The 22,286-nt window shown below is 60.0% G+C and overlaps 1 protein-coding gene across 1 annotated transcript in view; it reads right to left on the bottom strand.

Annotated features, from left to right (window-relative positions):
* The window catches only part of PPP1R13L (protein phosphatase 1 regulatory subunit 13 like), a 29,347-nt gene extending 12,883 nt beyond the window's left edge, over positions 1 to 16,464 (bottom strand). The window contains exon 1 of the mRNA XM_074937343.1: positions 16,369 to 16,464. The gene's annotated coding sequence lies outside the window, so the exon portion shown is untranslated. The remainder of the gene's footprint in view (positions 1 to 16,368) is intronic.
* Between the last annotated feature and the right edge of the window lie 5,822 nt (positions 16,465 to 22,286).

Consider the following 22,286-nt stretch of genomic DNA (forward strand, 5'->3'; position numbering starts at 1 on the left):
GAGGTGGCGGCTTCTGGGGACCGAGGCCCCTGAGTGCAGCAGGGCGAGGAGGCTGGCTAGACGCCCGCTGCAGGGGGCCATGTTGTGAACATGGAGCACGGTGCTCCCCTCCCCGGTATCACATCCTGAGCCATGGAGAGCTCGGAGGCAGGGGAGAAGAGGGCTAAGGCATCAAGAGAGTGAGGCGCAACTGGGGCAGGGGTAAACCTACCAGTGCAACAGGGGAGCTGGCCCCAGGGAATGCGCGGAGCAACTGGGGATGCCGGGAGCCCACAGGGGGGACAGGCTGGTGAGTCAGGGGATCTAATTCAATTCTGAGCTGCGGACGCCCCATGTGACTTCAGCACCACCCCTACCCCGGGCTGCAGCTACCCCTGAGCTACAGCCGATCGCAGGGCCTAGCTAGGCTGGCACCGAGGGCCAGGGAAGGAAGAGCAGGGAGGTCACGGGCGGGGGGAAGACGCGGCCAGCTACGGCTGCGGTGGAATGCACAGGCCCTGGGAGGAACCAGCCACAGAGGAAGGGAATTGGAGGGGCTTTGCCATGGGGCCTGGGAAGGAGCAGAGTGAGCTAGGGTGGGCACTATGAGACCCCTGCTCCCAGGGGAAAGGAGGGGCCTGGGGCAGAGGTGCCAACTCTGTGGGTGCTCCGGGGCTGGAGCACCAACAGGAAAAAAAACCAGTGGGTGCTCAGCAGCCACCCGCAGCCCGGCTGATCCGCTCCTCCCCCCCTCCCAGCACCTCCTACCCACCAGCGATCAGCTGTTCCGCGGGGGGCCAGAGCCGATGTGGGGGGAGCGAGGGTGGGAAGTGGCAGAGGTGGGAACAGGCGGGGCAGGGCCTTGGGAGAAGGGGGGCAGTAGGGGGCAGGGCCTGGGGTGGAGCAGGGGTCAAGTCCCCCCTGGGAAATTAGCAAGTCGGCACCTCTGGCCTGGGTCACAGAGCCAGCCCCCACCTCCTGGGCCACTGTAAGGTCTGTAGCCCGTAGTGCGGACATAGCCTGAGATAAGCCAGCATGGGAGCAGCCTTCAAGTACAGACAAGACCCTGATCCTGGCCCCACCCTGGTAAATCCAGGACCAGGGGTTGCAGGGAGGGAAAGGGGATTCCCCAGGCAAGAATCGAAGGTGTGTGGAGCCGCACCAGGGCCAGAGCAGCTCTGTCTGCTTTTCGGGACAGAACCCAGCGGAGCCCAGCCAAGGGGAAGGGCTTTGAGCTGCAGCTATCCGATACCCAACGGAAACAAGTCTGCCTGGGCCTGTCACCTTCCTGCTGGCAGGAGCACAGGCTGGAAAGGGAGCTGGTTTGCAGGTGGGCTGGGAGTCAGAGCCTCGCTCACCTCACGTCAGCCCAGTCTCAAGTGTGCTAATGCCACTGCGGACCATGCTAACCAAGGCCAGAGAAACAGGCCAGGGGATGGGCCCAGAGCAACCCAGCTAGCCCTTCCGCAGGAGTATCTACAGCCCAGGAGCCGCCTGGCTGGCCAGGAGGGCTGGGGCCTGGCCCTGGGCTGAGTGAGAATCCACAAAGCCTGGCAGGGTGTGAGCCCTGTGGAGGGAGGGGAAGGGGAACACTGTAGGGACAGGCCGGGGGCTCTGCCACTCCCTGACAGGAGACTGGTTCGGCCAGGAATCACCCCAAGGGGGAAGGCTGGGGGCCCCCCATCGCCAGGGATGTATAGACCCAGATTTGGCAAATGCCCAGGGACAGACTGCAAGGATGCTGCTGCTTGGCCCTCTATGGTCGGCCCAGACAGGGCCTTTCTAGCGTCTGCCCCATCGTCCCCTCCTTGTCCTCCTGCTCCGGGGTTAGGCCCCCCGCTGCGCTCTGCCATGCTGGTACCCATGTAGCTTTGCTCTCATGCTGTGCAGCCCCCCTGCCCCTGGACTGAGCTCCCGGCTGGGGCAATCCCCCCCGACCACTCGCGGAGTTATGCCAGCAGTGGAGTGCCTCTGTGGCCCGTGCTGAGCTCCGTCTCCTCACCCCCCACTGCCCTGGGAGGGCTCTGCCCTAGAGAAGTGACGGCAGCACTCTCTGACCAGGGCCACGGACTGCAGCTCCGGAGTGCTGCCGGCTCATGGCCTAGCTGGGACTCTGCCCCAGCATCCGCCAGCTGGGTGACCCCCCCCCCCCCCAAGAATGCCCCTGGCAGAGCAGCGTTAGGGTCACCGCAGGCAGGGCCTCCCAACATCGTGGGCTAGGCCAGGGACTGCTCCCTGCACCGCCACCTGGGCAGCACCTGGCTCGACTGCTACCAAGTCTTGACATGCTGCCTTGATGGATACGCACAACGCACATGCAGACAAAACAGGCAGGTGCACGCACACCATAGGTACGTGCAAAGGTACATACACCGGATACACACAGTGCATGCAGACACAGAGCTCCAGCCACCCTACACACACACAGCACATGCATGTACACAGAGGAACATACACCCTCCACCCGCACACAGACACAGTGGAACATACACCTTACACACGCACACCATACATACAGACACCCAGTGGAATGTACACCCTACACACGCACACAGCACATACAGACACCCAGAGGTACATACACCTGTAGAGGGGTGGTTACCCCGCTCCTGGGATAAAAGGAGTGAGAGCAGCTGAGGGAGGCTGGCTGAGTAGCTGGGCACATCTGGCCCTGATACGAGGGCTGTGAGTAAGGAGCCGTGAGAGTCTCACTCCAGCCCTGGAGCAAGAAGGACCTGGCTGCCTGGAGAGACAGGGTACCTTCAGCAGAGCAGCGCTGGGGAGCTCAGGCCTGGCGATTTCCCAGGCTGAGGCCTGGCAGGAAGGCCTAAGGAGGTACTGGGGCTGCAGGGAGACAGCTGGGGCTAGAAAAACAGCAGGTCCAACCCCCTTGCCCATGATGATTGGCCATTACAGACTGCAGTTTGCCCCAGAGAAAGGGGGCTAGATGACGACTGGCAGTAGCCATTGAGGCAAAGTGGGCATAGGGGGAGGGGGTTCCCCTGGGAGGGGAGACCCAGAATATGGGGGATAAGAGGCACAGGGAGGGACACGGGGCCTGAAGTGTCTGAAGTACAGTGGTGGAGATAGATGAGGAAGCAGGTACCAGTAGGGAGATACCGGCCAGCAGGAGGCGCTCTGAGGCTGGAATGGGCTAATTCCCAGCCTGACCAGTAGGAGGCGCCACAGCCATGAGTACCCACTGTGCTATAACACCTTACACACACACACACAGAGGTATGTACACCCTACACACACACAGCACACACACAGGTGTGCAAAGCCCAGGCACCCGCATGCAAAGCCCAGGAAGCTGGGGCACACCTGTGTGGCTGAATGGCCAGTGGTTTTGCTGAGCGTCTCCCGAGCTCAGCCTGGCATTGCGCATCACCGTGATGCACCCATCAGGCTGGAGGAGATGGGGACAGTTGGGAGACACTGATAGAGATGCCACAGGGTTGTAGCACATGGGGGTTGAGGCTCTGTGGGGCTGAAGCAGCCTGTCCTGACGCTTCCAGGGTGGGGCAGCATCGCTCTGTAGGTCACTCCTGTCCCCCCCTTGTGCATCACCACCGCTGCTCCAGTTGCCCAGCTCTCCAGGCTCTGGTCCTGTCCATCTCTGCTCTAGGATGAAGGTCCCAGGACCAGAGGAAACAGGGAGAGCCATGAAGGGCGCCACAGCCCCTTCCTACCAGCTCCCCAGGCCAGCCTGCAGCTGAACGGAGATGTCCCCCGGGGGGCTGCAGCTCAGCTGTGACACTCTGCAGGAGAAGAGGACGGTGGGAGCGCCAAGCCCAGGAGTGTCAGGCACCCCCGTCACCCCAGCCCCTTAGAATCATAGAATATCAGGGTTGGAAGGGATCTCAGAAGGTCATCTAGTCCAACCCCCTGCTCAAAGCAGGGCCAATCCCCAATTTTTGCCCCAGATTCCTAAATGGCCCCCTCAAGGATTGAGCTCACAACCCTGGGTTTAGCAAGCCAATGCTCAAACCACTGAGCTATCCGTCCCCCACCCCCCCTTCAGAGAACGAGCCACAGGAAACCTGCTCTCCAGGAGCTCAGTACGCCGGGGAGACGTGGCCCCCAACATGCTCCTGGGGCGCAGCCCCCACCCCCAAATGCACTTGCAAGCCCCCGCAAGATCCTGCTCTGGGAAAGCCCCTTGGCATGCACTTGACTCCTGGCTTCAACGGGACTCCAGCGGCTTCCATGGGACTGCACAAGCTCTCAACGGGAAGCAGCTGTTGCGATGTTTTGTGCGCTGGTGCCCAGGGCATGTGTGTGTGACCCAGAGACGCTTTGGGGGTTTCAAATCATGGGAAAAGTGCATCCCCCCCCACCCCCAACTCTGCACTTAACCATTTTTGCCTAAACTTTCCAAGTAGGCGAGGGGCACCGGGGGTCTCTGGCCAGGAGGGAAATGGGGCGCCTGGTATCACAGCACAGCCTTTCAAATGGGACAGGCCCCAGGCCCATTGCTGCTGGCCAGTCAGTCAGGGCTCGAGAATCCTACAGGAAACGGAAGGAGGGGCAGGTCACCAAGGAGCGTACACGGGACCAGCGCGAGTGTGTAGGGACAAAAGCCAAGGCAAGGAATGAGCTACAGCTGGCCGGGATGTTAGAGCCAACAAGAAGGGGTTCTACAAATACGTCAGGCAGAGAAGAAGAGTCAGGGATGGTGAGGGGCTGCTGCTCAATGGAGAAGGTGAGCCAGTAACTGCTCAATGCCTACTTTGCTTCAGTCCTCACACCAAAAAACAACAGGTGACCGGACGACTAGCGAAGTTACCACAGACATTAAAGGGGACGGGATATCAAGCTGGTTTGACATGATTTGTTCTTAGTAAATCCATGCTGGCTGCTAGTGATCACCCCTTCATCCTCCAGGAATTTGCAAATGGAACATTTTAGACACTGCTCTAGTAGATCCCAGGTATTGCGGTCAGGCTGACTGGTCTGTAGTCCCCCGGCTCCTCCTTTCTCCCCTTTTTAAAGATGGGCACCACACTGGCCCTTCTCCTGTCTTCTGGGACCTCTCCCGTCATCCATGAGTTTGAAAATAATATCGCCAGTTGGCTCTGAGGTTTCGTCAGCTAATTCCTTCAGCACCTTGGGGTGAATAGCATCCGGCCTCGCGGATTTGAATTCATTCAGGTTGGCCAGAAGATCTCTGACGTGTTCTTTACTTATCCTTCTTTGACAGGGTAGCTGGATTGGTGGCTGGGCGGGATACTGTGGACATCATATGCCTGGACTTTAGCCAGGCTTTTGACACAGTCCCACATGACATTCTGATAAGTAAGCTGTACCATTGAGTGGATACATAATTGGTTAAACCACCACAAAGAAAGAGTAACTATAAATGGAATGACGTTGGATTGGAGGGAGGTCTCCAGTGGGGTTCCGCAGGGATCTGTTCTGGGTCTGATGTTGTTTAACGTGTTTATTAATGACCTGGATGTAGGACTAGAGAGCACCCTGATCAAATCTGCAGATGACACAAAGCTGGAGGTGGGAGGTTGCCAACACTTTGGAGGATAGAGCTAGAATCCAAAAGGATCTTGATAAATTAGAGAACTGGGGTATAGACACCACAATGAAATTCAACAAAGACAATTGTAAGGTGCCACCCTTGGGGAGAAAAAAACAAACAGAGAATGGGGGATAACTGACTTGGTAACAGCACTACTGAGAAGGATCTGGGAGTTGTGGTGGATCCCAACCTCAACATGAGTCAACAATGTGATGCTGTTGCAAAAAAGCAAATGCAATTTGAGATTGCATTAGCAGAAGTACAGGAGGTGACAGTACCGCTCTGCTAGACGCTGGTTAGGCCTCAGCTGGAGGACAGTGTCCAGTTTTGGTCACCAATGTCTAGAAAGGGTGTGGAGAAACTAGAAAGGATCCAGAGGTGAGTGACAAAGATGATCAGAGGGATGGAACGCAAGCCATGTGAGCAAAGGCTGAAGGAACTGGGTATGTTTAGTCTGGAAAAGAGGAGATTAAGGGGGGACATGACAGTGGTTTTCAAATACTTGAAAGGCTGCCATAAAAAGATGGAGATAAGTTGTTCTCTCTTGCCACAGAGGGCAGGACAAGAGGCAATGGGTTTGAACTACAGCACAGCAGACCTAGATTAAATCTCAGAAAAAACCTCCTAACTGTAAGAACAGTAAGACAATGGAACAGACACCTAGGGAGGTCCTTTGCTGGAGGTTTTCAAAAAGAGGCTGGAGCCACCTGTCGTGGGTGGTTTAGACACAACAAATCCTGCATCGTGGCAGGGGGTTAGACTAGGTGACCTTTGCAGTGCCTTCTAACCATATGGGTCTATGATTCTAGATTAGCCTCGCTTGCCCCCGGGGCCCCTCTGCAGAACCCTGGCTGGGTCTGTTCACGCCACCCCCTCTTGATCTGGGCCCTGGCTGGGTCGCCCTGCCAGGGAGAGGCACAGCTGGTGCCGTCACGGGGCAGCGCCCCGACAGAGGGGCAGAGGCAGTGCAGAGGGCAGCGCCAGGGCTGTCCCCTCTCCCTCCACCCTGCCCAGCTGCAGCCTCATGGACTCTCACCCTTCAGCAGGCAGGCAGGGCAGATCCCGCCACCTCATGGGCATCAGAGTGAAACCCAACAACCCGGCGCTGGGCCAGCGGGCTCCACCCCTGCGCCAGAGCACTGGGGAGCACAGAGCCCCCAGGGACCTGCCGGAGCCTGGGTAGCGTTACCAGCTCCAGCAGCCGCAGGGAGAGCAAGGCACAGACAAGCAGGGACTCACCCCAGGTCATGCAGCAAGATGGAGAAGTCTCAGGAATCCCATCTCCCAACCCTCTCCCCACTAACCACTAGAACCCACTACCTTCCCACAGCTCTGGATAGACCCCAGGAGTCCTGGTTCCCGGCTCCCTCTCCACTCTGACCACTAGACCCCAGAGCTGGGAACAGAACCCAGGAGTTCTGGCTCCCAGCCCCTTGTTCTTTCCCACTAGACCCCACTCCCCTCCCAGAGCCACGGACAGAAGCCAGGAATCCTCCTTCCAACCCCCGGTGTCTCCAGCTCCCGAGAGAGCTGCACGGGGGTTCTCTCCGCTCAGAACTCCTGCTCATCCCCGGCCTGACAAGAGCGGAGAAGTGGGCACCACACGGCCGAGCGTCCCATGCAGTTAGAGGTACCAAACCCGACAGGTGCAGGCACACCGGCAGGCACCAAGAGCTGGGCCTGCAACCCAAGAGACGAGTGTGCAGCTGTCCAAGCTTCCTGGCCCAGGCAAAGGGCTGGTGCCAGCCACCAGCCTCTGCAGAACTGAGGCAAGCAGCCATGACATAGTCACTTTCCCTAGCGCAAATGCAAATTGAATGGAAGACCGGCCTGGCCATGCAGTTGGCTATGTTGGTGATGGCAGCAGACACCTGAGGACGGGGAGCCAGGACCCTCGGCAGAGGGTTCAGCTTTCCACTGGCAGCCACAGACCTGCCCTGTCCCCAGCTTCTCCACACTCTCTGGCAGGGTCTGACTGGATCTGCCAGGCCAAAGGGGCTTTTCCATGGTGGAGGGACCTCAGGAGCTACCTGCCTGCCTGTGAAGGGGGGGCGGGGGGGTGTCTCCTTCCAGACATCCTGGAAGCTTCTCCTCATACGCTGGGAGCTTCGGGAGGGCTCCCCTGGGGCCTAGTCCTGGCACTGGCCCGTTGGGGCCGCCTAGAGGAGGGGAAGGGGTGAAGGAGGAGGGCTTTGCCAGAAGGTGCTGTGGTAACATCCCCAGCACAGCTCTGCAGCCAGCACTGAACCCCTGGCCTCCCGCACCAGCCTTGAGGGAGCAGTGAGTCCAGGGGTGAGCCAGCAGTGGGCTGTAACCAGCCCCAGGTCCAGCGAGCTGGCACTAGCCAGGTGCCACCGCTCTCCATCCCTCAGGACAGCCCAGCTCTGAGCCATCCGCGGCACCTGTGGCTTTGGTGCCCACCCCAGCCGGCAGAAAGTCCCACACAGCCCCCTGCACGGCCCTAGCCCCCAGGCGGCACTGGCAGGCGGGTGAGTAACACACAGCGCTGTGCATGTCCCAGACACTCGCTCTGCCACCGCCCACTAGGGAAACCTGTTCCCCAGCCAGCCACACCCAATTCCAGAGAGCCAGGTAACGCGCAGCTGGAGCCGCCCAGCCCATAGGATGCACCAGGCAGACAGACCGGCCCAACGCCCCCCAGCAAACCAGCCCTCTCCCTCACTGGTCCAGGAGCAGGGCCCCAGCCCCAAATGTCACCATCAGGAGACACCATCATGGACCTGGGCCACCACCCACCGCTGCCAGCTCGGCAGGGAGTCTTGGGGGTCAGTGTGCTCCTCCCCTGCAGGGCCCGGGAGTCTGGGGCTGGGTCCCCCTCACTGCACTACACCCCTTCCCTGGCTCAACCCAGAAGCAAAGTGGCACTGGCCTCGCGGCCCCAGATTCTGGCAGGTGGGGGCCTCTGAGCACAGACTACCCTGCCCTGCATGGAGGGCTGCACATCAGCAGGGGCCCCCCAGGGTGGGATGAGGCCCCGCGACCAGGGCCTCAGGTGATTGGAGCTCCCGGTCCAGCCCCCCACAGCAGTGTCACAGCTGCAGCGACAGGAGAAGTTTTGTAAACCTCACCTTGTGACCCGATGGCAGCCAGACCTGACCCAAGCTGACACTCCCCCTACACCCCATCCCAGAGGAACCCAGGGCTCCACACAGACCTTCCCTAATCATAGAATATCAGGGTTGGAAGGGACCTCAGGAGGTCATCTAGTCCAACCCCCTGCTCAAAGCAGGACCAATCCCCAACTAAATCATCCCAGCCGGGGCTTTGTCAAGCCTGACCATCTTCCTGCTTAGCCCTCACCTGCTGCACATATAACCCCTCTGATTATTCCTAGATCCTCTGCATCCAGCTAACCCTCTGATATCCCCTAGCCCGTGTCCTACAGGTCAGACTGGACGGTCACAGTGGTTCCTCAGGGCCTTGCCTCCCAGCCCATCCAGGCTGCTGGAGCCAGAGTGAAGCATTCAAGGAGACACAGCCAGTCTGGAGTTAAATCCACCAATAGGTGGGGCCTTCCCGTGGCTGATTAACGCCCCTCACTGCTACACCTTCTGGCTGCTCTGGATCTACCTGAGCTTCCAGCCACCCATCTCGCCCTGCCTTTGTCCGCTGGGCTGCAGAGCCCTCTGCTCCCAGAACCCTCCTGCCCAGGGTGTTGCAGACGGATCCAGTCACCTCGGGACAGAGTGAGACTGAAGAAATTCGAATGCAGGTTTCCAGCCCTTGTACGGCTCTCATGGCTCTTTTCTGAGCCCTTTCCAGTTCATCACTCCCCTTTCTGAAGACCCCTGAATTGGGCACAGGGTCCGTGAGGGTCTCACCAGTGCCATATACGCAGGTGACCCCCCCCCCCTTCCTGCTCCTGCTCGACATCCCTTGCTCACACATTCTGCCTCTTAGCCACACTGCCCCAGCTGATGTCCACCGTGACACCAAGTCCCTTTCAGTCCCTGCTCCTTGTCCTGCCAGCATGAGCACCGGCCTTGGTTCCTAGATGCAGGGCCTGGCCTTTAGCTATATTAAAGTCCCTCCCACAGGACACGGCCCTGGGCCACTCTCCTGTTCTGTGGTGCCAGGGGTCTCTGGAGCAGAGTGCGGCTCAGAGCCTCCTAGTCAGGGAAGAGGGGAGGACGTGACCCCAGGGACAGCTGAGCTGCAGACGAACCCAGATACTCAGGGATGGCAGCCACTTCACACGCCTGGAGCAGGAGTCAGAGACCCCCAGCCCAAGGGGCCACTAGGGTGGGCACTGCAGGAAATGCTGGTGCTGACACAGGCAAGGTTCAGTGAGTGTCCCTGAAGGCCACAGAAACAAAATGGGGGAGGGAAGGGGGGTTGTGAAGCACCAGGAAGGTGCTGGGAGGGGGGAGCCGGGGAGGAGGTGATGTGCCAAGCTGCGGGAGGGGACCCCATCCCATGGACTTTGCTTCCTAAACAAAATGTGTTTAAATTCCAGCTGGCCCAAGTCTCCCTGACCATGGGGTTCTACGCCAGTGCCCCCCGCTGGCTCAGCAGCCCCTCAAGCACGCCAGGGCAGGAGCATCTCACTCTTGAGCCTGAGGAGTTTGGGATACCCTAGCCCCACTGAATTTCATAGGCACCCCACTCCACTTGGCTTCTTCGAGAGCCCAGCCCTGGGCCATGCAATGGCTACAGAGCCAGAGACACGTCCCTTCCAGAGCTCAGCACAACGGGTGCACATATGCTGGCGGGCATGGCCGTAGGATGCCCAGCCTAGAGCTCCGCAGAGAGGGCACCGCACCAGCATAGCATGGGCTGGTCAGCCAGACCTCTTGGCTCTGCCTGGCATGGGCCATGGTGCCCTCGCCCGTGGTGATGTCACAGCGCAGACAGGCAGGGAACACCCTGCTCTGGGGCATGATGGGAATCGAGCCAGTGAGCGTGGGACAGGGTAAGCGCTGTCCTGCTCAAGCACACGGGGCGCAGCGAGAGCCCTCCACTCCTGGAGTCAGAATCCCATAGGAATTAAGGAACATGCCTGTTTGGTGCTGACCGCCAGAAACAATCCCAGGAGCTGCACGTCCACCAGGCTGCCACAATGCCCAGGATCGGCACCAGCCCCGCTCACGCTGGAGTCACTGGGGGGGCGCTGCGTGGGACCCCTGCTCCTGGATGCTACAGCCGCAGGGTGACTACCATGAGTTACCCACGCCCCTCCACCTCCGGTCCCCACCACCACAGTACCTGGGCGCCTCGCAGCCCCGGCCGTCTCCCCGGGGTACGGCTGGGACCTGAGGCCCAGGGAGGCTGAGTGACTCGTCCCATAGGCAGCCTGCAACAGAACAGGGACTGGACTCCGGGGCAGAAGATCGACTGCTGGAACCACACACAGATACATCCTCCACTGTCAGCGGAGGGGAGCCCCCAGTATGTCTGCGCCCAAGGCGGCGAGGGCAGTTCTGGTATAAGCCAGCATCAAGGGGCGCTGGGGGAAGCCAAGGGGCCAACCAGAGCCCCCAGCTCCCCAGGGCAGGCTGGAGCTCTGGGGCCAGCATTGCCAGTAGGGCAGTGTAAGAACAGAAATGGACAAATCAACCCACGCTCGGCACCATGTTCCCCAGATGAGAAGAGGGTGAACGCCATTCCCCGGGTGTAACTACACTACCGTGTCCTTCCCTACGCCCGGGAGGGCTGGCCAGGCCTGATGGGGGCCCGTCTCCACACCCAGGCCTCCCCCCGGCACTGGACCTGGCGCTAAGATCCTTTCGAGAGCCAGCGGATAATGCCAACTCACAAGCCAGGCGCAGGGCTGGTCCTGCCCCGCAGGAGCTGCAATCCCAGCCCCACGGACACAAGGCTCCAGCCCAGCCCTGCAGGGACCCCCATCCCACCCCCCAGGGGTCAAGTGGGCCTGGCTGCCCATGGCCCATTCAGCCCCGAGCCTCTCTGCTGAGATTTTATATGGAAGGGGTCAGTTAGTGCCACTGGCCAAAACGAGGTTGGTGATGGGACCCTACCCTAAGGGCTGGGCCTCATCAAACCCCCTTCACCTCAGCCACAGAGCAGCAGAGAGGGGAGACAGTGCAGTCACTAGCAAGCAACATGGGCTGGTGCCTTAGAGGGGAAAGGCCCCAAGTCCCATTCCCTGCCCCCTGAGCCAGCCCGTCGTGTCCCACTGTCCTGAGGCCAGATTGGTGCTATTGCCCCCTAGAGGGGAAAGGCCCCGTGTCCCATTCCCTGCCCCCAGAAGCCAGCCCATCCCACTGCCCTGAGGCCAGAATGGTGTTAGTGCCCCTTAGAGGGGAAGATCCTGTATCCCATTCCTTGCCCCCTGAGCCAGGAATGCCCCTGCCCAGGGGCCAGATCAAAGCAGACACTCTCTGTTCGGGGTGGGGCTGTTGGTACCCTCCAGGCACTTTCCCATGGGAGCACGCCTGGTGCAGAACGACGCTGACAGAGCTCAGGGTCTGCCAAGGAAGCCGTGTGGAGGCAGGAGCAGCCATTCTGCATGGAGCAGGTCCTCGCAGGCACCTCCACAGAGCTGGGGGAGCAGGCAAACAGGAAGGGGACCCCCCAGCAGGAGGTGGAGCCAGGGAGGGAGAAGGAACAGACAGTGATTGTCTCATGCGAATGGCGCGTACTCACGCTGCCAGGCAGGCGTGGCTGTGCATCTTTACAAGCACCATCTAGCTGCAGTCAGTGCTGGGAGCCGGCCAAGAGATCAAACAGCCACTTCCAGCCAGGCTGAGCCAATGCACCAAAGCCCTTAATAGCAGGGCAGGCTCTGCGGCAGTGCCCAGCGTCTGGGAGTGTCTCTCATAAAGCACATCCAGCTGCCCAGCCCAGGTGCCTCGCTCCCTTCCCTGGCACAAACACCTTTGGCCTGCCCCGGCCCGACAGCGGGGAGCATGAGGCCAGGTGTAAACAGCAACCAGAGGACACGGCCTTGGAGAACCAGGCCCAGGGGGTGCACACAGGACTCATTTCACCCACTGCTGAAGTGCAGCCAGGTGGAACAGGGCAGCTCGTTAAAACAGCCACACAAGCAACACTGAGTGCAGTTTGGGACGGGAAGCGAGGAAGGTTCCCACAGCAAACTACCGGGGCCTTGAGAGATACCCAATGGGCACCACAGCCTGTCCCCCATGTTGCACAGCACAGTGAGCAGAGCACGGGCTGACCAAGCCCCCAGGGCCTAGCAGAGCAGGGACACCAGGGGAACTAGCAAAACAGCCAGTGGCAATGTGGCCCCCTCTCTCTGGCTAACGAGCAGCCCTCCTGCAAAAACTCCCTGGGATCTTTAGCAATCGGCATCTCTTTTGAAAGATGGCACCTCTACGGGCATAGAGCCCCCCGACACCACCCTGGAGTCAGCATTGACTGCAAGACGACAGCGCCCCCCGCTGAGCCCCCGCCCGGCTCCCTGCAGCACGGCGCCCCCCCGCTGAGCCCCCGCCCGGCTCCCTGCAGCACGGCGCCCCCCCGCTGAGCCCCCGCCCGGCTCCCTGCAGCACGGCGCCCCCCCGCTGAGCCCCCGCCCGGCTCCCTGCAGCACGGCGCCCCCCCGCTGAGCCCCCGCCCGGCTCCCTGCAGCACGGCGCTCATTAGCACTGCACTGGGGCATTGGGGTTGGCACTGCCTACAAGGGGAGAGCGCCCGTGGCTGAGCCCCACATGCCACTTCCTGAAGCACAGTGCCCAATTTACTGTGCCCAGCACCATATGAAGTAATTTGCACCAGTGCAAACTGCACGTTTAACATGCAATTTTTGGCCCTCACTTTCCCCTGGCATCAGTGGCTCTGCAAGGGGTCACTGATGAACCATTCACCCAACGAGCTGGGCCCCATGACGCGTGCAAAATTGGCAGCCCCAGGGGGGTCGGCTGTCAGTGCCTGCCCTGTGCTGCCATCTAGCTGGTCTGCCCACACTCCCTGTGTGATGTCCCTGCTCCCCAGCCTCTGACGAGGAGGAGCAATTAGCCTGCAGCCACTTCACTGAATCCAGAGGAGGGTTTGGCAGCAGTTGGGCTTGGGCTGGCTGCTCAGTCCCAGCCCGGCTGGCAGGGCCCCTTGAGGAGTGGAGACGAGCTGGTTTCTGCAGCGTGAGCTCCTTGCCAACATTTACCCGGCAAAGCTGGGAACAGGGACCCACTGTGGATACTGAACACAGCCTAGTGCATCCCAGCAGCAGGATTCCCGGTCCCTGCAGTCCCAGCCCCCCACTCCAGCAGCTCCCCACTCTGGGGCTCTGGATTTAGGGCCAGTCTGTGCTCAAACCTCCCAGAAGCACCTCAGAATGGCAAATGCAATCCAACCCCACCAAGTGGAGTCAAGAAACAGCATAGGGGCAGGAAGTCAGACATGGGGCGAGGGAGGCGAGTGGGAGCCAGTCTCCCTTGCCGCCCTCTATGGAATAGGGAGAGAGAGATGCTCCCTACCATACTGGCAGGGAGGAGCTCTGAGGGGACAGGCCACAGACCATCCCCACAGTGCTGATAAGGGGAGACCCAGGTGGCTGGGAACCCAGGTATGCCTCCCCCTGCTAGGATCTCTAGCCCCGCTGCTCTGGCTACTTTGGGATGCTGCCCAGTCTCCCCATCTCCCTCCTGTCCCACACAGGCTCTTGGCCCATTTCTCCCCCACTGAGAGCCCTGATCTGGAGCGCTTCATGCCCACTCTGCACAGGGATACATGCACCACAGGGCACCAGATCCTCTGGGCTGGGGGCCTTTCCCTGCCTGGCACTGCAGCCTTCCACCCACCTCTGATCTCCCCCTCCATGCTCCAAGGTCTGGAAGAACCTGTACCTTCCCCAAGTGAAAACCAAATGTGCCTTCCACACCCACCCCTGGCTCCTTGGCAAAGGACCTGCCAGGGGAGCCAGATGTGTCAGTGTCACACAGCTGGAAGGAGCAATACCACAAAAACAGATTGCACAGCACCACCCATCCTGGCACGGGACACCACACATTCAGCCCCCCTTCACTCCATCCCAATGCACCTATCACCACTATATCTAGGCAGCAAGCAACGTTTCCTAGTGCTGCGGAACCAGCAGCAGCCAGGACTGCACCAGGAGGTGCCTGGGGAAGCCGAGAGCACAGAGAACAGCCCATTACATCGGGGTGCCCATCTGCTTGGCCGCTCACAAAAATAAGTTTGTCATCACGTTCTGAACCTACCACTGGGCACAGTGCTGGATAACACATTGCCCAAATGCTTCTACTAACACGATCAGCAGCCAGAGAGCTAACGATCATCCATCAGCATTGGGGTCCAGAGTCAACACTCTGCCAGGGCTGCTCCCACCTCTCCACATGGCTGTCTCCAGCTCTTTCGCAGCAGATTCAGCCCAGTCACTCAAATGGGCAATCACCTCCCCCCATGCTGCACAGTGGACAGAGGTCAGGCCGACCAAGCTCCCACAGCCTAGCAGAGCAGGGACACCAGGGAACTAGTAACAAAGTCAGGGGCATCACATGCCACGCAGGTTGCAGGGATTTGAACCAAGGGCCAGGGGCAGCAGGAAGGCCCCACCGCAGCCAGCCCAGCAGCACCTTTGGGGGCTGATAGCCACTCTGCTACGTTTCGGCCACAGGACACGGCAACCCCAGCTACTGGACATGGCTGATCCCAGCTGGGGCCTGCAAATGCCAATCCCTGCAGGCAGTCTGGCAGCATGTCATGCAGCAGCTCCCAGACCCCCTGGCCTGGCGCCCAGGCATGGGGCACTGACAAGCTGGTATCGGCTAATTATAAGAATGTGGGAGGCCAGAATGCCGCCAGCCACTAGGAGCCTTTTATGGCCAGGCTGGTACGTGCACTTATCTCAGGCTGCTCACTCCAGGCTGGAAGCTAATCCCAGTGACTCATGGAGCCTGCACAAGCCCAGGGGGTCCCTGAGACTACTCCAGGCCTCATCCCCTGGGTAAACGGGGAGTTAGGTTACGCTGGGATGAGCGAGGTCAGAATCAGTCCATGAGGCTTCATGTCCCCACCCCCACCCCGCAATGCACAGGGCTGGGGAGCTCAGCAGAGTCCCAACCAGAGGATGCATGGCCGGTCTGTGCCCAGGGAGGCTGGACCTACCGAGGCAAAGCCAAGGCATTTCCGGAGTCCGGCAGCACCCCTCCCCAGCTGCTCTGGGATCCGCCTGGGCGGGGTTGGGGCTAGGGTCCCAGTGCGTGGGGTCTCTCAACAGTCCAATGCCAAATGCCAGCTGGGAGCAAACCCTGGGCCAGAGCAGATCAGCACCATGCTGCATGCCCACGCACCCCAGGGCGCCAGGCCTGGCGTCGGGCTGCTGCAGCCGGCTGACCCCAGTGAGGGCTTAACCCCGGCCAAGAGACAGCGGCGCCAGAGGGAACCACAAGGCCTGCCTGGGGAACACCAGTGACCAGACCGCCCCAGCCACAATCCTCCCACCAGCCCCGTGCCCGGCTCTCCCCCGCTGCGGGAAAGCCCAGCCCGACCGGTCCGACGTCCCGTGTCCCGAAGAAGCTCAGACACGTGTTGGGGGCAGGGCCGCGGGCGCAGCGCGCGCTAGGGCGGTCTCACCCCCCGGCCGGCAGCCTCCCCCCCCCAGAATCGTACCCGGGGAGCGCCCCTTCCCCGGCCCGCAGCTGGAGCATTTCCCACCCTAACCCGCCGGCCGGGCGCGCCCTGCAGCCGGCTCCGCTCCAGGCGCGCCGGGCCCCCCGCCGCTGGGTGCCCCGGGCAGGCGGCAGGCAGACAGACCCCCCCCCGCAGCCGGGGCAGCGCCGCTGGGACGGGACGGGCCGATCCCCCCGCACGGCGGGCGCAGGTGCCCGGGCTGCGCGAGCCCCTGGCCGGGCCGGGGGCGCGTGGGCAGCGCGCGCGGGGCTGGCACTGACCTGGCTCCGCGCTCCCTCCGGCCGCGCCGCGCCGGGAGCAGGTTCGGGCGGCTGCACAGGTGGGACAGGGGCAGGCGCGCCCCGGTGCACGCTGGGAGCTGTAGTTCTCCCGCGCAGCGAGCTGGGACCCGCGGTCCCAGGGCTCCCGTAGCCAGGGCGGGGCGGCCTCTGTCCTGCGTCTCAGCCAGGACAGGGTGAGATCTGCGGGGCAAAGACCGGCTCTGCTCTGGTTTGTGCAGCGCCTGGCGCTCGGGGGGTCCAGCCTGGAACGTCCAGGTGACGGGTCTGTGCAGGGGGATCCCAGGGGCAGGGACGGACTCTGTGCTGGTTTGTGGAGCCCCTAGCGCGCTGGGGTCTGAGTGACGGGTCTGTGCAGGGGGGTGACAGGGGCAGGAACCAGCTCTGTTCTACTTTGTGCAGGAACTTGTGCTCCGGGGTCCAAGTGACTGGTCTGCACAGGGGGATCCCAAGGGCAGGGACCATCTCTGTTCTGGTTTGTGCGGGACCTACTGCTCTGGGGTCTGGGTGACTAGTCTGTGCAGGGGGGGTCCTAGGAGCAGGGACCGGCTCTGTTCTGGTTTGCGCAGCACCTAGCGCACTGGGGTCCGTGTGGCTGGTCTGTGCAGGGGGGTTCCTGGGGCAGAGACTGGCTCTGTTGTAGTTTGTACAGCTCCTAGTGCAGTTGGGGTCCAGGTGACTGGTCTGCGCAGGAGATTCCCAGGGGCAGGGACCGGCTTTGTTCTGGCTTGTGCAGGACCTAGCATGCTGAAGTCCGGACGACTGTTCTCTGCAGTGGGGTTCCCAGGGCAGAGACCAGCTCTGTTCTGTCTGCAGAGCACCTGCAGTCCAGGACCACTGCTCTAGCCCCCTGAGCTATGGAGCCCCTGCCCAGGTCCCTTCGGTAGAGGGAGGTTAATGCTGAGGAGAGATGAGCTATCAAGGAACGAGTGACAAGCCACCAGTGAGGAGATTCCAAATCTGAGGCAGCTACCTAGGCCCCGGCAAGATTTGAGACAGTGGCCCATGTAGTCCAAGACCACTGCTCCAACCCCCTGAGCTACATCTGGTCTAAGACTCTAGCAATTTTCAACTCACAACCTCACACTTAAAATAGCAGCACTGTAACCACTTAGCAAAAAGTTTAACAAGTGACAATGTTTAAAGAGAGGAGATTGCCTATTTGGCCAAGCCTTGTTGGGAAGTCTTACCCTTGAATCAACAGCATTTCTCTGTTAGTCTGTCTGCATTGGGGCAGGGGTGATAACATGTCCTGCTGGATTCATTGTGTCAAGGGGGAGGTGATGATTTTCATTCTCAAACACAATGCACAAAACAGGAATCAAACCTCAGTGAGTGTCGACTAAACAGCCACTCCCAAGTTCTTTCAGCCAGAAGGGGCCATTTTGTATCTTTCACAGAGTGACTGGGTGGCCTGTGGCAGTGTTACCCAGGGTTTCAGAACCCAAAGCAGGGGTAGCTGAACTGTTTCTCTCCAGGTGGTGCCAGGAATAAATCAGTGGAGACACAGCTCTGCCATCTGATGAATGATTGATACAAACCAGAGTGCTTTCACCTAAAACTACATTTAATAGGTCCCGAGCACGCACGCGCGCGCACACACACACACACAAATATATGCAACAGGTTCAGAGCATCAATGTGACGCAGCAGGGAGGGGGGAGTGTTGACCTGGGAGTGTGGCAGGGGAGTTTCACTGGGAATGGGAGACCTGAGAGCCTGTAACCTGAGCCGGGAGGGGGAGGGGGAGGTAACACCTCTGCCTGGGAATGTGGACAGAGGCTGCAGGAGAGAACCTGCTGGGGGAGGGGGAGGTTAGTTTCAGTTTGGTGCTGGGTAGTGGAACGCAGGGAACCCCAGGGCTGGCGTCTAAGCTCCCTTCTCCCCCAGAAGGACTTGACTGAGGGGTCCTGGGTGTACCCACAAGCTCTGTTTGGGACTGTGTTCCTGTTGTCCAATAAACCTTCTGTTTTACTGGGTGGCTGAGAGTCTCAGTGAATCCCAGGAAGAGGGGTGCAGGCCCCGGACTCCCCCACACTCCGTGACAACTGGTGGTAGCCATGGGATCTACTGCACCCCGTGAACGGCGCTTCCTGCAGTAAGTGACTGGGGAGCAGTAAAACGAAGGGGGATTGACAGGGACCAGGTGTGCTGAAGATTCAGAGAGAGATGGTTTCAGGGGGCGGTTAACCCCTGGGAGTGTGTGACCAGTGAGAAGGACTTTTGCAGTAACAGGGTCCCCCAGGGGATTGCAGCGAGCGGTCCCAGGGGCGGAGGAGTCTGCAGCTCGACCCTGGCAAAGAGGTGGTGACCTCAAGAAGGACTGGCACCCTAGGGGTTCTTCCTGGAAACCGTGGAAAGCTGCCCAGGCCTGCGAGTGGCCAGCAGGGAGATGTACGCTAAATGCCGTAAGAGCAACCTGGTGGAGTTGTGCAGGCAGAGGGGGCTGCGCATTGGGAGGTCCACCAAGGAACAACTGATTGTCCAGTTGGAGGAGAGGGATCGCTTGGATGACCTGATCCCTGTCCCTGAGGGAAGCTGCCTGGTGGATGCAGCGTGGGCCCTGGGGCCTGACTGGGCTGGGAGGGGTCAGACTGCTCCTGAGGACATCCCGAGACCCTTCCTACCTATGCCTGGGGGAGGGGTTGGGGGAAGCCCAGCGAATACCGAGGGCACCCTGACTCTGGCAGCCAGCAGGGGATCCTCCCGGCAGAGCTCCCCATCCCATCAGGCTACCTGCCTGCCTGTAAACAGACCCCTGGGGCTCCCCACCCCCTTGCACACCGGACAGGGGGCTCACGCTGGCTCTGATGCAGTGAGGAAAGCAGGGAGCTCGCTGCCTACCCCCACTGGGACAGCAAGGGCAGCACTGAGCACAGTGGGAGCGGAGACCCCAGCAGAGGGGTGGAGGGAGACACAGGCAGGGCAGGGGATCTGTTGGGAGTGGCAAGGTGCTTGGTAAGGAAAGTTTGGATGAGCCTGAGCAGCCTTGTGAGCTGATGGCTTTGTCTAGTCAGCAGGGTGGGAAGGCGAGGAGAGTGGAAGCTGAGTGTCCCTGGACCTTACCTGTTAGCTGGGTGGAGAATTGGGACAGTGAAGGAAACGTGCCTGTGTCTGTCAGGGGTATTGACTTGCCTATGGAGAGAGCTACCCTGATCTCCAAGCAGTTGTCTGTGACCAGCCTTGTGTGCTGGGACAAGAGGAATGAGATCCCAAGCTGTGTGTCTGGGAAAGGAGAAAGTGTGTTCGCCTCTTCTTTGCCTGTGGAGCAGAAGGGGCCTTTCAGCCTGTGATGGTTGAGGGTAGTGCAGTTGTCTCAGAGTTTGTTCTGGATTCAGCTAAAGACCAGGAAGGGAATGGCCCTAAGTTTGTGTCTGCTCGGGAGAATGGCCCTGTAACTAGGTCTCATCCAGTTAGTGTCTATGTAAAATCCCAGAGACCAGGCGATTCGGGTGCTTGTATTTTGCCTGTTGCTAGTGTGTGGTTGAGAAAGGGATGTCTCCATGCTAGTTCTGTAAGTGAACAGTATGTGGCCCAGGTCAAGATGGGGGCTCTTAACCAAGAGAGCCCGAATTGCAGCCCTCCAGACTGGAGCGCTGGGAGAAGACCCAATCCCAGTTTGACCCCCGGGGGTTTTGGGGTGGCCAAAGGGCACAGGCCGCATAAACCTTCCCACATGCGGCCTGTGAGTGCTATCGACCACCCCCGACCTAAGGGAGGGCGTGACACTGGAAGGGCCTGGTGTAACTCCCACCAAGGAACGGGAGAGATTCTGGGGCATCCATGGGAACGTTGGTGGTTTCGAACTTCCCCAGGTCACTGGCTAAAGTGACCTCGCTCAGTTCGATCTCGAAGTGGGGAGAGATGTGACGTAATGGGACTATTCTGAGCTCTGGAACTGCTCCCCATGAAGCCAGTCAGGACTCTGGGGAAGTCTCCTCTCTGTGAGCAGACTGTCTTCAGGACACACAGCTCACACGGCTTCCACCTTCCTGGGTCTGACCTCGGAGCATTCAGCATCCTCTGCCCCTCTGTGAGCTTCCCGCAGCGAGTCCCCCAGGCGGGCTCCTGGGGAAGCCAGAGGATCCTGCACCCCAACTTCGCAGACAGACGTGACTCTCAGCCAGCCAGTAAAACAGAAGGTTTATTAGACGATAGGGACATGGTCTAACACAGAGCTTGTAGATGCAGAGAACAGGACCCCTCATCCCGGTCCATTTTGGGGGGCAGTGAGCCAGACAACCCCATCTGTACTTCACTCCATGTCCCCAGCCAGCCCCAAACTGAAACTCTCTCCAGCCCCTCCTCCTCTGGGCTTTGTCCCTTTTCCGGGCCAGGAGGTCACCGGATTCTTTTGTTCTCTATCCCTTTAGCTCTCACCTTGCAGGGGGGAAGGGCCAGGCCATCAGTTGCCAGGAAACAGGGTGTTGGCCATTCTCTGTGTCCAGACCCCTGCACACACCTGCCCTCTAGGGCTCTGCAAGGATCATACACCCTTATCCCACCACCTAGATACTTAAGAACTGCATAGGGGAAACTAAGGCACCCCCACACTATTTAGAGGAAACATTAAGAACAGTCCTGCTTCATCACACCCATCATAGAGGAACCTTTCCAGAATGTGGCCGTGGACATAGTGGGACCTCTCAGCAAGACGACCCGGTCGGGAAAGAAATACATTCTGGTGGTGGTAGATTTTGCCACCCGCTACCCTGAGGCAGTGCCCTTAGTTTCCATTGAAGCAGACACCGTGGCAGATGCGCTCCTGACCATTTTCAGCCGAGTGGGGTGTGACGAAGTGGGACTGTTCTTAATGTTTCCTCTGAATAGTGTGGGGGTGCCTCAGTTTCCCCTATACAGTTCTTGAGTGTCTGGGTGGTGGGGTAAGGGTGTATGATCACTGCAGAGCCCTAGAGGGCAGGTGTGTGCAGGGGTCTGGGCACAGAGAATGGCCGACACCCTGTTTCCTGATAACTGATGGCCTGGGCCCTTCCCCCCTGCAAGGTGAGAGCTAAAGGGTTGGAGAATAAAGGAATCAGGTGACCTCCTGGCCCGGGAAAGGGACAAAGCCCAGAGGAGGTGCGGCTGGAAGGAGTTTCAGTTTGGGGCTGGCTGGAGACATGGAGTGAAATACAGACATGGTTGTCTGGCTCACTGCCCCCCAAAATGGACCCAGCTGAGGGGTCCTGTTCTCTGCACCTACAAGCTCTGTGTTAGGCCATGTTCCTGTCGTCTAATAAACCTCTGTTTTGCTGGCTGGCTGAGAGTCACGTCTGACTGCGGAGTTGGGGGGCAGGACCCTCTGGCTTCCCCAGGACCCCGCCTGGGCAGGCTCGCTGGGGGAAGCGCACGGAGGGGAGAGGATGCTGAATGCTCCGAGGTCAGACCCAGGAAGGTGGAAGCTGTGTGTCCTGAAAAAAGGCGACTGCCCCAGAGTCCTGACTGGCTTCATGGGGAGCAGTTCCAGAGCATCGCCCAGGGACTCCGTGACAACTGGTGGCAGTGGTGGGATCTACTGCACCCCGTGGACGGCGCTTCCTGAAGTAAGTGACTGGGGAGCAGTAAAACGAAGGGGGATTGATGGGGACCAGGCATGCTGAAGATTCAGAGAGAGACGGTTTCAGGGGGCGGTTAACCCCTGGGAGTGTGTGACCAGAGAGAAGGAGTTTTGCAGTAACAGGGTCCCCCGGGGGATTGCAGCGAGCGGTCCCAGGGGCGGAGAAGTCTGCAGCTCGACCCTGGCAAAGAGGTGGTGACCCTGAGAAGGGCTGGCACACTAGGGGTTCTCCCTGGAAACCGTGGGGAGCTGAGAGCACACAGGCCTGTGAGTCCACAACAAGTTGGGAAGAGCGGAGTGATGGCCTGTCACCGTCTCCTTAAGAGGGACATTGTAACCCTGT

The sequence above is a fragment of the Natator depressus genome, chromosome 23 (genome assembly GCF_965152275.1).
Source record: "Natator depressus isolate rNatDep1 chromosome 23, rNatDep2.hap1, whole genome shotgun sequence".
NCBI lineage: Eukaryota > Metazoa > Chordata > Testudines > Cheloniidae > Natator > Natator depressus.